The sequence below is a fragment of the Crinia signifera genome, chromosome 7, assembly GCF_055691185.1.
Source record: "Crinia signifera chromosome 7, ASM5569118v1, whole genome shotgun sequence".
Taxonomy (NCBI): domain Eukaryota; kingdom Metazoa; phylum Chordata; class Amphibia; order Anura; family Myobatrachidae; genus Crinia; species Crinia signifera.
Genome location: NC_139223.1, coordinates 108,966,105 through 108,982,313, shown reverse-complemented (window position 1 = coordinate 108,982,313; position 16,209 = coordinate 108,966,105). Strand labels below are relative to the sequence as shown.

The 16,209-nt window shown below is 44.3% G+C and overlaps 1 protein-coding gene across 4 annotated transcripts in view; it reads right to left on the bottom strand.

The window, feature by feature from the left end:
• The window catches only part of SEMA5B (semaphorin 5B), a 422,878-nt gene that overhangs the window by 85,441 nt on the left and 321,228 nt on the right, over nucleotides 1-16,209 (bottom strand). The window lies entirely within an intron of this gene.

The window sequence follows — 16,209 nt, the reverse complement described above, 5'->3', positions numbered from 1 at the left end:
TTCTGTACTGAGTTTATCCAAGAAGAATAATGTTAAACCAATTGTTTCCTTATGAAGGTTTAAAATGCTTATTTGAAATGAATTATATCTGAAAGGAGAGATTTATTTAAACGAATGCCCGGAAACACCTATTGGAGATATCGGTTTGGACATTAAACACCCCTGAGGAAGTCTGCATTGGGTGACTTATGCCAACGTGACCAAAAGTGGGTTAACTTGCTGTCACACCCCAGAAGGGGACAGACCTCAAGTTATTCCCATTTAGATTATGTAGGAAACTCTGCATGTACTATGTTAAAACCCCAAAAAAGTATGAATGAAGTATACAGAAACATGATTGTAATTTGGGTGTGCGGGTCTCGTTGTAGAACCCACAAGAAGAACCCATCCCAATCCTCCACCTTTAAAAAACAATTTCAGAAAGTTTTTATTTAACCAAATCATCTACAATTTTATTCAGTGTTGGTTGTTGGTGCACCCTATGACCCAGCGCCGGCGCTACCCGCTCAGCAGAGGATGCAAGGCAGGTAGGCGCCGGGCAGGAGAGGCACTCTTCCTGCCCTGCTTCCCCTGCTGTCCTCTGTGGCTGTGGGGCCGGCTGCTGCTGCGCCTGTCATACATACATGACAGGCAGCAGCCCCGACAGCACAGAGCTCCCTCAGGATCCTTAAATTACCTGGTCATCGGCAGGGACAGAAAGGGGGCAGAGCTACGCGATGGAGGGGGCATGGCTATACATAATAGAAGGGTCGGAGCTACTGGGGGATCTTGTCTGATTAAAAAAGGAAGCAGGAGAGGATGAGCTGCCAGTCTAACTTACTGTAGGTGAGTAACTTGTGGGCATACTACTGCTGGCAACTGGTGTGGGCATACTGTATGTATAGGCAGCGCTACTGCTGTCAGCAACTGGTGTGGGCATATGTATAGGCAACACTACTACTGTCGGCAACTGGTGTGGGCACATGTATAGGCAGCGCTACTACTGTCAGTAACTGGTGTGGGCATATGTAGAGGCAGCGCTACTTGCGTCAGCAACTGGTGTGGGCATATGTACAGGCAGCGCTACTGCCAACTGGTGTGGGCATACTGTATGTATTGGCAGCGCTACTACTGTCAGCAACTGGTGCGGGCATATGTATCGGCAGCGGTATTACTGTCAGCAACTGGTGTGGGCATATGTATAGACATCGCTACTGCTGTCAGCAACTGGTGTGGGCATATGTATTGGCAGCACTACTGTCAGCAACTGGTGTGAGCGTATGTAATAGGCAGCGCTACTACTGTCAGCAACTGTTGTGGGCATATTTATAGGCAGCGCTACTTGCGTCAGCAACTGGTGTGGGCATATGTATACGCAGTGCTACTTGCGGCAGCAACTGGTGTGGGTATATGTATAGGCAGCGCTATTACTGTTGGCAACTGGTGTGGGCATATGTACAGGCAGTACTACTACTGTCAGCAAGTGGTGAGAGGAGCATATATACAGGCAGAGCTACTGTCTTTGGCAACTGGTGTGGGCATATGTACAGGCAGCGCTACTTCCATCGGCAGCTGGCGTGGGCATATGTATTGGCAGCGCTACTACTGTCGGCAACTAGTGTGGGCACACTGTATGTATAGGCAGTGCTACTACTGTCAGCAACTAGTGTGGGAATACGTATAGGCAGCACTACTACCGTTGGTTACTGTGGGAATCATGTATAAGCAGCACTACAACTGTCACCAACTAGTGAGGGCTTATGTATAAGCAAGCGCTACTACTTTCGGCCACTGGTGTGGCCATTATGTATAAGCAGTGCTACTACTGTTGGCAACTGTGGACATTTTATATAAGCAGGGATACCACTGTGGGCATGTGCAGGAGTACTTGGGGCATTACGTGTAGCATAATGTGTGTCATTATGTCATATGGACATTATGGTGTGTGGTATAATGTGTAATGGGAATTACAGTGTGCTGCATATTGTGTAAGGGGCATCATGATGTGTGGCATAATGTATAATGGGCATTATTGTGTGTGGTATAATGTGTATTTGGCATTATGGTGTGTAGCATAATGTGTAATGGACATCACGGTGTTATTGGTACTTTTATATGGCCACGCTCCTACATTTTTTCCACGCGCCTTCGGTACGCACTCTTCCTGCTTTAGCTGTGGTGGAGGGGCAGTCATCAATTCCCTTTCTGGCACAGGGCACCAAAATGTCTAGTTAAGGCACTGGTGCTGTGTAATGTTAATAAGATTGTGATACTGTGTGGTGTAATTTGAAATGGGAGTACTATAGTGTGGCCACGCCCCTTCCTTGTGAGACCACACATCTTTCTTTGGGCTTATGGGAGGGCGCAAATTTATAGTTTGCAGGAGGGCGCCAAACACCCTAGCACCGGCCCTGTTAGGACCCAATCCATTATGTGTGTGTTTGTGAGTGTGTGCATGCGTGTGTGTCAAAGTGTGGTTTAGCGTTAGATTACATCAATTTCCTGTGTCATAAACAATTCCTGTTTGTTTTCTCTCCTCGGCACAGGATGTTGGATTTTCTCCAACTATATACATGAAAGATACTTACTGATAACAGTGAAATTAAAAGATGGCATGAAATGTCCACCAACTATTCACAACATAATGCCATCAAAGTATTAAACATAAATGTGTAAAACAATCTTTACGGGGTCTGAAGAAGAAGCAGAACCATCTAATGTGCACATTTAAAGGCTTTCCTGTCTTGAGCCTGAGAGGGTTAATTTTTAAGCTGGCACTGAGTGTTTCAGAGCTTTGGCTGTCTTCCTGACCCCTGGTACTGCCAGCTCCCTCCCCTTTCAATGTAGTTCTGTTTTGGAATCTCTTCCTGGCTGAACCTTTCACAGACCTGTAAATGTTGCATTATAGGACCAGGTGGAATAACTGAGATCTGTTCAGAAATGTGCTAATCTTAATTGGAAATCTTCCTTGTGGGCATAAAATATAACATGCAAACCTCAAGGAGACACACGCGCCTACTGTAACACATAAATGCTAGAGGCTTGTTCTAGTATTCAAGTTTCAAGATAATTCACTTTATTCCAGAGAAACATAACCAAAAACATTAATGATATTGGGGGTGATTCTAATTGACTTGCTAGGCAAAAATGTACTGCTTAGCGAGCCTTGCAACGCTGCATGCTGACCGCAAGAATACCCACCCCCCCATGCCTCCGCATGGTTGCGAGGGGATTTGTAACAAAGACACATCAGGGCGCCCAGATTTCCTACGCATGCTCAGTAGTTTATTTAGTTAATTTATTCACTGCACCCTGAGTGAAATCGCATCGCATGGCCCTTTTTTGTGGTGTGAGATGAGATGAGATCTCAGTAGTTCATATGGTAAAACACCTAAAACAGCACCACTCTCCACGTCACCCCGAAGCGTGGCGAGCCCCGCGAGGGGCGGCGGAACGCATCCTCCGACCTTTTCATACCCTCACTATCCACGTCGGTGCGGAGTTGACTTTATATAGCGTGGCAAGCGCAGCGAGCCCCGTGAGGGGACGCAGAATACATGTAAAGTAATCCGCGTAACCTTGCGGGGCTCGCTACGCTTTGGGCTTGGTGGCTCGCTGCGCTCGCCCCACTATTTAAAATCAACTCCATGCCGACGTGGATAGTGGGGGTATGAAAAGGTCGGAGGATGCGTTCCGCTGCGCTCATAATGCTTCGGGGTGACGTGGAGAGTGGTGCTGTTTTAGGTGTTTTACCATATGAACTACTGAGATCTGATCTGATCTCATCTGCGATGCGATTTCACTCAGGGTGCAGTGAGTAAATTAACTAAATTAACTACTGAGATCGCATTGCACACATCGCAAGGCATAAAAAGCCATGCGATGTGATATGCGATGCGATTTCACTACGCAGAATAGCCCACTAAGCAAATAGCTTAGTGGGCGCCCTGCTAGGAAACAAGTACTGAGAAATCATTCGATGGTCGCTGACCATCAAATGATTTCTCCTATCTTCACAAATATAAGTCAGTCTCAACTGAATTATATTTGTGGCCGGTGGGAAGAAGACAGGGTGGGTAGAATGTGAAGTCGGCCGCTCGCTCCCAGCCCACCCGCGTACCCATGGGAACTCACAATCTTTGCATGGAGACACCCATAAAACATTGGGCATTGCCATGGCCGAGTGCTGCCATTGCCCCTGTCTGCCCCATTCCTCCCTTCCTTTCCCTCTGCGAACTGACCGGCAAGTGAGCAACCTGCCGCGGTTATTTGCAGTCGGGTTTGCACATGCGCAGAAATGTGCAAACACATGTGAAAACCCCAACTATCAGGGTAGGGGCCAAACTCGGACGGCTACGTGTGATCCAGAATCGGCCCCATTGTGTAAACTTCAGTTCAATTCTAGAAAGAAAAAAAACCCTACTTTCCATGTGGAAAACCCTACAGACAGGGCTGCCATCAGAAATTGTGGGGCCCGGGACTGACTAAATAGGCAGGACCCCCTTTCTTGAACTCCTGGAATGCCTGGTGAGACCTGTATCTGCAGCACGGCCGCACTACTTAACCTCCACATTGCTTTAAAGGAAATGTGAACTTTGTAAATTATACTTTCTGTCTGGGCCCAGGACTGGAGTCCCCATAGTCCCCCCCTGATGGCTGCCCTGCCTACAGATCCTTTGTGGGCAAACATTATTGCTGCTGTCACACCAATCAGCCCCTCTGGACACACCAGGTCATAACTCTGCTAGCACCAAGCGTGTTCTTTTGCTTTTTAGTTGCAAGACGAGATGGGCTCTTCCAAGCATTTTTTTTACTATCGTGTCTAGAGCGTACACTCAACACCCCATCGTTGCTTACTCCCAGCAGGCATTGGTAAGTGTTTATGCACTTGCCGATGCTGGCACCCAGCCGCTGCAAATATTGGTGGGTACAGGGTGGCGGAAGTTCTTCCCAGTTGCCCAAAGGCAATATAAATATTGGTGTCCCCCATCCCACACACACACACTCACCACCTTATACAAATATAGGTTAGTCAGCCACAAAAGCAATATTGACAGCTTTCAATTCACTGATTCAAACTCACAGGGGCGGAGAGGTGCCCCCTTGGGAGTAGGATGACTCCATTGCTCCCCAGAGTTACGCCTCTGCGGGTACACATATCGTTTAATGTGTACGTGGTACCCCACTCCGGAGGTACCCCCTGTGCACACAAAGAAATACTGGCCAGTGGCGGTAGTAGTAGAACACCGGGCAGGGACACTGCTGCTGGGTGTCTATCATTTTCTGCTTAGTGAGCAGCTTAACACCACCCGCCACCCACTCAACACTGCCGCCAAATCCCCTCGGTAACATGCAAGGTGATGTATGCGAACACATCCCCTCAACTTTTATTTCCATTGGAGTCCACCAAAGAGGGGGTAGGCGTTGACGTCATGTCAGCCACCCGCCCTCGGCAGGCATTGGTCCGCTTACATTCCTGGTGTTTTCATGGGGAGAAGCCCATTAAATGCTGGGTGTTCCCCTGTAGCCGCCCCCTGCCTTCCCTCCCCGCAGCGAACGCCAAAGATGTTCGGGGCCGGGGTATGCGCAAACCATCGGAGCTGGGGCCGAATTCGGATCCTGAATCGGGCCCATAGTGTGCAATAAAGTCACATTCTAACATGGAATGTCGGTCATAGCGTTTGCATAATGCTGTTCAATAGCACCAACCCTAAAGCAGCCATAAGAAGTGAAACAGTAATTCTAGATATAATTGTTGCTGACTTAGAATCTATTACAATATACAGTTTATATATATATGTGCTCTCACAACGCCTCGGTCACTCCCAGAATTCACGTCTCAACTAGAACTCATTTACCAGGGAATAGATTCCAGCCATTCAGATGCTATAAATGATAATTTAAGCACAATTTTCTCTTTATCAGCTCTCTGCCGTCTGCCAAACATTGAAGAGTCTATTGTCTTCCTGACAGTCCAGTCTGGCCGAGGCTTTAGAATATCCTCAGCGTTCTGTTAAATATTCCGTAGCAGAATATCTGCGGCAGGTTGTCAGGAAGACATTTCTCTTGTGAAATCTCAACCTTCTTCTGTCCTGTAACATCCATCATTATTAACAGAATATTCAAAGTACGCAGGATGACTTGACAGCGATATGTGGAAGAGTCTCAACTGATGTGTAAAGCCTTATTGGCCTCATACATTGCATTGCTTTCTATATAAATCATGTATTCTGTGCATGTAGAAAAACTTGGTACATGTTTATGTCATTTTAGTAGATGCCACGTGTTTTAATATGAGTGGATTATTGTGCACCAGGACCCACATACTTTACTAACCCCAATACATTTACTTATACCCCTTTCACATTGCACCTAATTACAGGGTTCATGCTGTTTCTTGTCAGTTTGACCTGGTAATTGGTGTGATCTAAAAGGAATTACCGGGTCCCGCAAACCAGTAGCAACATGGCATTACGAACTGGCAAAAAAGAAGGGTTCTTACCGGTTCATTGCCTCCTCCCCTGCCCCCGATGATGCTCTGTCCACACCGGATGACTTCAGTAAACCAGCAATATTGCCGTTTCGTTGAGGGGATGTGATAAGACCAAAATGCAGGGTCGCACCGGGACTGAACCATTTCAAAGTCCCGATGCGACCCTGCAATTTGCGATGTGAAAGGGGTATTAGATATCTCTATGCTTACTCCACGTTCAGTCCTATAATATTACATTTCTCTGCAGCAAAATGTTAAGGTCAATAGAATATATTTAGCTTAAACTACAACCCGGTTTGTTCTGCGGTTTCCAAAAAACAAACCATTTCTCATCACACGGGGATGATTAGACATGTGATTCAGGCTGTGCGTTCATTCTAAAGAATTATTTTCAAATTCAGAATCATTTACTACTATTGCAGAAAGGTGCAAATCTGCAGTACTGGACAACACAGCAACCGGTCAGTCTAATATCCTTTGTCTCACTAGCACATTTCAAGTATTGAGAAATGATAGCAAATAATCTTCAGTACGTTGCCTTGTTTTCTGTGCAGATCCAGTGTAGTGCAGTACTTTTTGCTACTGACAATATTATTATGATTATTGGAAAGGTATGGTTATGAGACACTCGAAAGTTCAAAGCGCTATAATGAACAAATATAAAGTGAATGTGACAAAAAAGAAATGTGCTAAAAAATGGAGAAAAGTACTTCCCCTTTTATGTATCCATATAATCCAGGGCAAGAATATGTCCAAAAACTTTGAGAAATGTCTCAGAGAACAAAGTTCAAGCAATCCCGTATCCAGTAGATGTTCCCGATGGGGAGAGATATAAGAAACAACAATACATCAAAATAAAGTCACACTGGTGATCCTGTTATTATTCTTTCTTTCTCTTTGACTGTACATCAGATAGCGTACCCCACTCACACGTATAGGATATAATTAAAACATATAAAGGTTTATTTTCCGTTTGGTAGTCATCAGAGACTTGAAGGGGCGTACCTCTACTCACATGCATACACGATGTTACAGGCTTATAAAGGTGTCTTTATTGTAGATATTTATTTGAAGAGAGTGTACCCCTACTCACACTCTAAAGGAAGGGGTAACTCCTATAAAGGCATCTTTATTTAGGCTGTATGAGAGATCACAACTTATGAAGAACCAGAATGTGGGGTAAAGATGTCTGGCGTACCCTTTACTCACATCCAAATGAATGTGGAAACACTTATAAAGGTATAATCTACTGGATACGGGATTGCTTGAACTTTGCCCTCTGAGACACTTTCTCAAAGTTTTTTGGACATATTCTTGCCCTGGATTATATGGATACATAAAAGGGGAAGTACTTTTCTCCATTTTTTAGCACATTTCTTTTTTGTCACATTCACTTTATATTTGTTCATTTTAGCGCTTTGAACTTTCGGGTGACTCATAACCATACCTTTCCATTTCTGCCCAGGACTGCGGGTGTCAGGCCTTTGAGTCTCCTGATCACTCAAAGTCGCTACAGCGCAAACTTTCAGTTACATGCACTTTGTTTCACTATTATTATGATTATTGTTTGTTTATATGGCGCCAAATGGGTTTCACAGCGCCTAAAAATACATAAATGAGCAAAAAAAACATAAAATTACAAAGTACAGTAAAAGGGAATATAGGACAAGTACATGATAAATAGACAATTGCATCAGGGGGCAGGACACTGATGCTCGTTGGAGCTTACATTCTCAACACAAATATAAGCAAAACTGTGATTCCAATGTAAAGCTTTTTTATTTTAAAAGCAGGGGCAAACGCAGGATTTTCAGAAGGGGGTTTCCAGAGGGGGGGTGAGCAAAGCATGGAGATGGACACTTAGGTGACCCAGTATATGCCGGGTCAGTTAAAGTATTATAGATAGACCAAATGTATATAAATAATAATTATATATATATATATATATATATATATATATATATCCATGTAGGTCGGACAGCACACTCCTCATCAATATCCAACCACCAGGGTGCCACAAACCAGAAAGTCCCAAACTATATTTAGGCGCTTCCACAGAATATCCATATAGAAATAACGGGTGCACTCACCGGACTTCATCCAAAAATGCAGGTGTTTTTATTTACATACCACAGCCGATATTCCCAGGTGACAGTGGGCATGGTCAACGTTTCGGTCTAAACATAGACCTTTGTCAAGACCCCCTTACTCCTGCCTCCACCAGTGCACAACCAACAATATCCCTATGGACCTATTTATGCTCAGACACAAGTGCTAGGGCAACTCCCACTTTTCATTTTCCGGAAGTGCCTAACATTTAATAAATCAACTATAAGAGCTCTCATATTGTGCTTAAATTAAACATCTATATATCAATAGATATTGCTCACCCATATCAGTTGAACGTGTGTAGAACAGGCAAGTGACCCTCATCCACATTCATGTTCAGTGCTTCGTTTGCGGCATGCGTTCCACCGCCAGCATGCGCTCCATTAGGAGGAAGTGGTCATATCGCACTCCCTTCCGTTACTGACTTAGTATGGTGACCAGCGGCGTGCGTTCCAGCGCCCGGCCTGCGTCTCACAAGCAGGAAATGCATGCGTCACATCCGCCTAGGGTGATAAGATCAGCGCTGGTCGCATCATGCGTTCCAGCGCCCCGTCTGTATTACACACACCGGAAGTGTGTGCATCATAGCTACTGTGTTGTTAGGGAAGCCGGCCACGACATGCGTGTCAATGCCTGGATTGCGCTCCACCACCAGGATGTTGTCACTGCCATATCGTTCTCACGTTACAATGATTAGGGGGTTTAAGAGTATCAGTGCTCAATTTAAACTGCACACAGTGTCCAGCATCATAGGTCCATACATGTGAATTAAAACAGTTCCATTTTTATTTATTTTTATATTTTACTAAAAAACTTTAAAAAAAGGATTTATTACCAGGCGCACTAATACACTATTTATTCATCAGAATAAAGATGCAAAAAACTGAAAAAATCAATATGAAAAAAGTCAATATGAAAAAAGTGGAGAAAGTCAGGGACCATTATTATAGGAATACACTCAATGAGTTATACTCATTAAGTCCTCTGGGGGAGATAGTGTCCAATTTTTGTATCCATCTCGCCTCTTTGCGCAATAATAGTAGACCTCGGTCTCCTCCTCTTTCCAATGGCGGGACACAGTCAATGATCATATATGACATCGAGGCTATTTGGTGGTTCAATTTGAGAAAATGGGCAGCCACTGGTTTATCAGTTGTCTTGGTGGCATAGGCTAACCGTATTGAGGAGCGATGCTGATTCATCCTCTCACGGAAGGTCCTAATCGTTTTGCCCACGTAAACGAGCCCACAAGGGCATTTTAAGATGTAAATGACATGATGTACTGTACAGACCAGATGGTGTTGAATCTTGATTTTTTGCCCAGAATGTGGGTGACAAAACGTTGACCCAGTTATGAGGGCTCTGCAGGTCGTGCATTTTAAACATTTAAAGCACCCCATCTTCCTCTGTAACCAACCTCCTCCGCCAGTGGATGGTCTCATATCAGGGCGAAACAGTACATCTTTCAAATTTCTGCCTCGCTTGGCTCCAATCATGGGTGGGGCATTAGAGATACCAGAGAAAGCAGGATCAGTCCTCAATAGCGACCAATTTTTGTTGATTGCTTTGTTGACCTGTTTAAACCCACTGTCACACTTCATGACCACTGTCATCCTGTTGCCATCGGCCTTCCTTTTACTCCCTGTGCCAGAGTTAGCATGGATGCTAACTCTGGCACAGGGAGTAAAAGGAAGGCCGATGGCAACAGGATGACAGTGGTCATGAAGTGTGACAGTGGGTTTAAACAGGTCAACAAAGCAATCAACAAAAATTGGTCGCTATTGAGGACTGATCCTGCTTTCTCTGGTATCTCTAATGCCCCACCCATGATTGGAGCCAAGCGAGGCAGAAATTTGAAAGATGTACTGTTTCGCCCTGATATGAGACCATCCACTGGCGGAGGAGGTTGGTTACAGAGGAAGATGGGGTGCTTTAAATGTTTAAAATGCACGACCTGCAGAGCCCTCATAACTGGGTCAACGTTTTGTCACCCACATTCTGGGCAAAAAAATCAAGATTCAACACCATCTGGTCTGTACAGTAGATCATGTCATTTACATCTTAAAATGCCCTTGTGGGCTCGTTTACGTGGGCAAAACGATTAGGACCTTCCGTGAGAGGATGAATCAGCATCGCTCCTCAATACGGTTAGCCTATGCCACCAAGACAACTGATAAACCAGTGGCTGCCCATTTTCTCAAATTGAACCACCAAATAGCCTCGATGTCATATATGATCATTGACTGTGTCCCGCCATTGGAAAGAGGAGGAGACCGAGGTCTACTATTATTGCGCAAAGAGGCGAGATGGATACAAAAATTGGACACTATCTCCCCCAGAGGACTTAATGAGTATAACTCATTGAGTGTATTCCTATAATAATGGTCCCTGACTTTCTCCACTTTTTTCATATTGACTTTTTTCATATTGATTTTTTCAGTTTTTTGCATCTTTATTCTGATGAATAAATAGTGTATTAGTGCGCCTGGTAATAAATCCTTTTTTTAAAGTTTTTTAGTAAAATATAAAAATAAATAAAAATGGAACTGTTTTAATTCACATGTATGGACCTATGATGCTGGACACTGTGTGCAGTTTAAATTGAGCACTGATACTCTTAAACCCCCTAATCATTGTAACGTGAGAACGATATGGCAGTGACAACATCCTGGTGGTGGAGCGCAATCCAGGCATTGACACGCATGTCGTGGCCGGCTTCCCTAACAACACAGTAGCTATGATGCACACACTTCCGGTGTGTGGAATACAGACGGGGCGCTGGAACGCATGATGCGACCAGCGCTGATCTTATCACCCTAGGCGGATGTGACGCATGCATTTCCTGCTTGTGAGACGCAGGCCGGGCGCTGGAACGCACGCCGCTGGTCACCATACTAAGTCAGTAACGGAAGGGAGTGCGATATGACCACTTCCTCCTAATGGAGCGCATGCTGGCGGTGGAACGCACGCCGCAAACGAAGCACTGAACATGAATGTGGATGAGGGTCACTTGCCTGTTCTACACACGTTCAACTGATATGGGTGAGCAATATCTATTGATATATAGATGTTTAATTTAAGCACAATATGAGAGCTCTTATAGTTGATTTATTAAATGTTAGGCACTTATGGAAAATGAAAAGTGGGAGTTGCCCTAGCACTTGTGTCTGAGCATAAATAGGTCCATAGGGATATTGTTGGTTGTGCACTGGTGGAGGCAGGAGTAAGGGGGTCTTGACAAAGGTCTATGTTTAGACCGAAACGTTGACCATGCCCACTGTCACCTGAGAATATCGGCTGTGGTATGTAAATAAAAACACCTGCATTTTTGGATGAAGTCCGGTGAGTGCACCCGTTATTTCTATATGGATATATATATATATATATATATATATATATATATATATATATATATATATATATAGCAACACTTAATCCTTGGCAGGAAAAGAAAACCAGCACTCACGGTTTAGGTGAAACAAAAAACGATGTTTTTCAACAGGTCATATTGGTTATCAGTCTGTCTGTAGTCCCGACAGCTGTTTCAGCCGGCAGCATGCCAGCCTTCATCAGGGGCTGGCATGCTGCCGGCTGAAACAGCTGTCGGGACTACAGACAGACTGATAACCAATATGACCTGTTGAAATACATCGTTTTTTGTTTCACCTAAAATGTGAGTGCTGGTTTTCTTTTCCTACCAAGGATTAAGTGTTGCTGTAATACTGTCTTTGGACCCTGCACCGCACCCTTACGGAAACTGTGATTGAGTGCCACCTTGCCTAAGTAAATTATATATATATATATATATATATATATATACATATACATAACAGCAGTGTAGATTCCTGGGCATAGCAATGTATTGGGGCCCCTACCTATCCTCCAGCATTAGGGATGGGGGGGTGCTATGAGCGGAAGCTTTGATGTCCCGCAGGTGGTAGGGGGTATTATATCAACCGCTCAGCATGTAGGGCTCAGTAATTTCCACTAATTACCCCTTTACTGCACAGATGGTGGGAAATGAGGTGGGAGAAGGGGGCATTGGGCTGAATGAAGGGGTCCTGATACATAACTTCCAGGGTGGTAGAGGATGTTTAATACGCAGAGGAGGGGTGTATAGTGGAGTGAGCTTATTATTCATAATTTTCTGGTGGGAGGACAGCTTGACTGCAGATATCTCCAGTTGATGGAACTAGATTTATTAGCTTTTAATGGAATTAAAATCTTAAGAATCCCACCTACCAAATGGTATTGGGGACTTGGGGATCAGAGTTCAGGAGGCAGAGCAATCTGCCAACGAGTATATAAAACTACATACCAGGTGTGTGGAGCTGGAGCAGTAACCAGCTGCTGGAAGGCTGATATCTCTGGTTCTCAGAATAGTAGAGACAAGCTACTAGTGTCCTCCAAAGGGGGAGAGTCCCAGCTTCTAGAATATCCCCTCAAAAAACCCTAAGTCAGACAGAAACTGAAATATCTGTCTGGGAAGGGCAAATAACAGGCAGTGCAATTAGATTCCTGGGGGGGGGGGGGGGTTCTGGGTACTCAGAAACCCCCCCTGCGTGCGCTATTGAAAAGGGAAATATTTTTTAAGCTGTCTGCTCCCATATCATGTAGTTGTATTATGTAGTATAAAACAAGCAGTACCCTGGGGAAAAAAAATGCATGAAGTAGTTCAGGGGAAAGGTCACTGGGGTGCCGGATGACGCTTCAACAGGGGGGATCCCGACTAACAAGGGCTATTCTCCCTTGTGGAGGTCAACGACCCACATAGAGGGACAATAGGACCTGTGGCGAGCGCAGCAAGCCACCGAGCCCGCAGCCTGGTGAGCCCCCCTGTTGAAGCACCGGCAATCGGGATCCCGATGTCAGGATACTGACCGTCGGGATCCTCCCTGTCGGAGCACCATACTACACCCAGGTCACTGTAGTAAGTATTTTAATAAGAAAGTAATACCCCATACTGTATGATATAATAAGCAGTAAACATGTTTTAATGAGCCACAACAAAAATACTGTAATATATATTGTAAATATGAAACAATTAAATTAAATAAAAATAATGGAAATTAGTTTGATCTCTGTGAGAGCGCAGTGGGAAATTGTAACAGGGTCCGAGTTTGCCAGAGTTGCAGGATGCCGTCTGATCTCAGGTTCTTTTTATAAAGTGGCGAAACCTTGCTTTGTAAATGATTGTTGCTTTAAATAGGCCTAAGATCGACCAGCATCCTGCACCTCTGCAAACTTGGACCATATTACATTTCCCAGCTCATGTTTAACCCCATGCAATACCAATGTGCAGGAAAATGAGCCAACATCAACCACAAAACTAATATCACAAACCAACTGGGACAATTGTATGGGGGCAGCCATCATACCAGAGCTGAAAATGACGTGTCATGTGCAAAGTATTCTAATTGTTTTGCAAAATTGGACTGTTGAGTTGTGTAATAAATTAAAGGAAAATGTGTATAAATGAGTTCTACATCATGCAGATCGATTAAGGTCTAACAACACTCCTCATTTTGGATTCCATAAACTAGAACAAGCAGGGGCCTCTCTGTCGATTTACCAGCATGAGTCTGAACAAATTGCAGAGATAAGCACCCAGGTTTTGCTATAAACAAAATACTTAAGGAATAAACATATAATCCTGCTACAAACACACTGTGTAATAGGGACATTTAAAAAAAAAACAAGTGGACACAATTTACAGCAAGCCGCTGTTTTGGGAATGAAACTTGTAGATTTATGATTACTTTTGGATAGTTTTGTTACAATGTTACACAGATGTTACACAATGAGATGTTTATGCTTATACCTATGTCTGCTAATTATACTATATAATAAAGATTAATGCTGCTTGTCGCTTCTATCGGGTGAATTTAAGAGTTTTTAAGAGTTTTTCGCACCAACAGCCACTAGATGGCACCCAGTGAGGCAAGTCTAGTGTTACTCCATGCGGCCGGGTACAGACACTGGCACTTACATGCTATCACAGTAAACACCTCTGCCTGATTGACAGGTTAGAGGCATCTGTGGGGAGGGGCGGCTGGCATTTTCAAATATGGGGCGTGTGTGTAATCCCCATTTTCAAGAAAGGCACAGGCCATGAACTGCACCAAGAGGCTCAGTTTCCTTGGCCTCACCAGCTGGGCTGCAACAGGCAATAACTGCGAGACACTGCGAATGTTGCTATTAAACTGTGATGGCATTGCAGTTTGATGAAATCGCAAATGTATGCACAACCTCCTGCATTTGCAGCTTAAGGATCGCATATGCTAAACTCACATGCCATCCTTACTGAATGAGGACCTAAATCACAGAAATCAGCTCTGACAGGGCTTCCCTTTTTTTTTTTTTTTTTTTTTTTTTATAACAGTGGTAAAATTATCCTGATGAAATATTTGAATGTGTATCTGACCAGGGTCACTTCCAGCCCACATATATAAGAATGGTCACGGCAGCAGAGAATATTTCAAGAGATTAGTTTGATGCTCTTGTGGGAGTGAGATTTAGAGAGTTACCTGCTCACTAGGCTACGTACATTCGGAGCCAACGGGCAGGTTAACGCCGCCCCGCCAAATGCACGCCCCACCCGCTGCCCATATCCCCTCACTACGCTGCAAGCGGATGTCTACGCACAGAGAAAAAATCCTTTGATGGTTACTTATCATAGAATGATTTTTCCTCCGTTCACAGCCAAAAAGTAGCCCAGAACTTACTGTAGTTTTCAAATGCACAGTATTCTGTGAATTGGGGGCGGGCACTGACAATATATGACGTCATCCACCCTCCACAAGCAGGCAGGTGTATACCTGCTCTCCCTGGGGCCCGCCCAGCATTGTGTATGAGTGAATCCTCTGTTTTTGTGGACACACCCTTAAAAGGCTGGGTGTCCGCCCCAGAATGCCCCCTGCCTGTCAATCAGGCAGCAAGCGCTCCGATGCGCATACCCCCACCATTATCAGAGGAGCTGAATTTGCTGCTCGACAAACAGATCTGAATCGGCCGCCAAGAGTGTTTTACATTAGACATGACTGCATGCAACCAGTATAGTCTACAAATGACGGGTCTCCTGATTTTGTAGAACAGAGATGGGGAACCTTTGGTCCTCCAGCTGTTGTGGAACTACACATCCCAGCATGAGAGGAGCTGTACAGAGATCTCTCCCACTGCAAAGTGATCCCTGTGACGTTACACAACCCATCCTAGCACCAATCAGCTGAACAGATATGGGCTCAGTATCTTATGGTTCACATTTATACACCATCAAACAAATGAACACATATGCTACCATAATGCAACCATGCCAGCCATACCAAACCATGCCAAAAGACTGTATTTATAAATACCAAGTTAATACAATGCTCACCATACAACCGATATACAGTACTGTACCATGGTACCAACCAACCAACTTTAATATACTTTTATAATGTCCCCATACAACTTAACAATGAATGTATACCATATTAAATATAATAATGCCACCTATACCACCCTTAAACAACTATGCCAGCCATACCATCTATAATCCAAGTTCTCCTGAAAAAAAGAGACAATCAAACAACATATTACAAAGTTCAAAAACAAGCTTAGAACATTGTCTACTGAATGAATAAAAA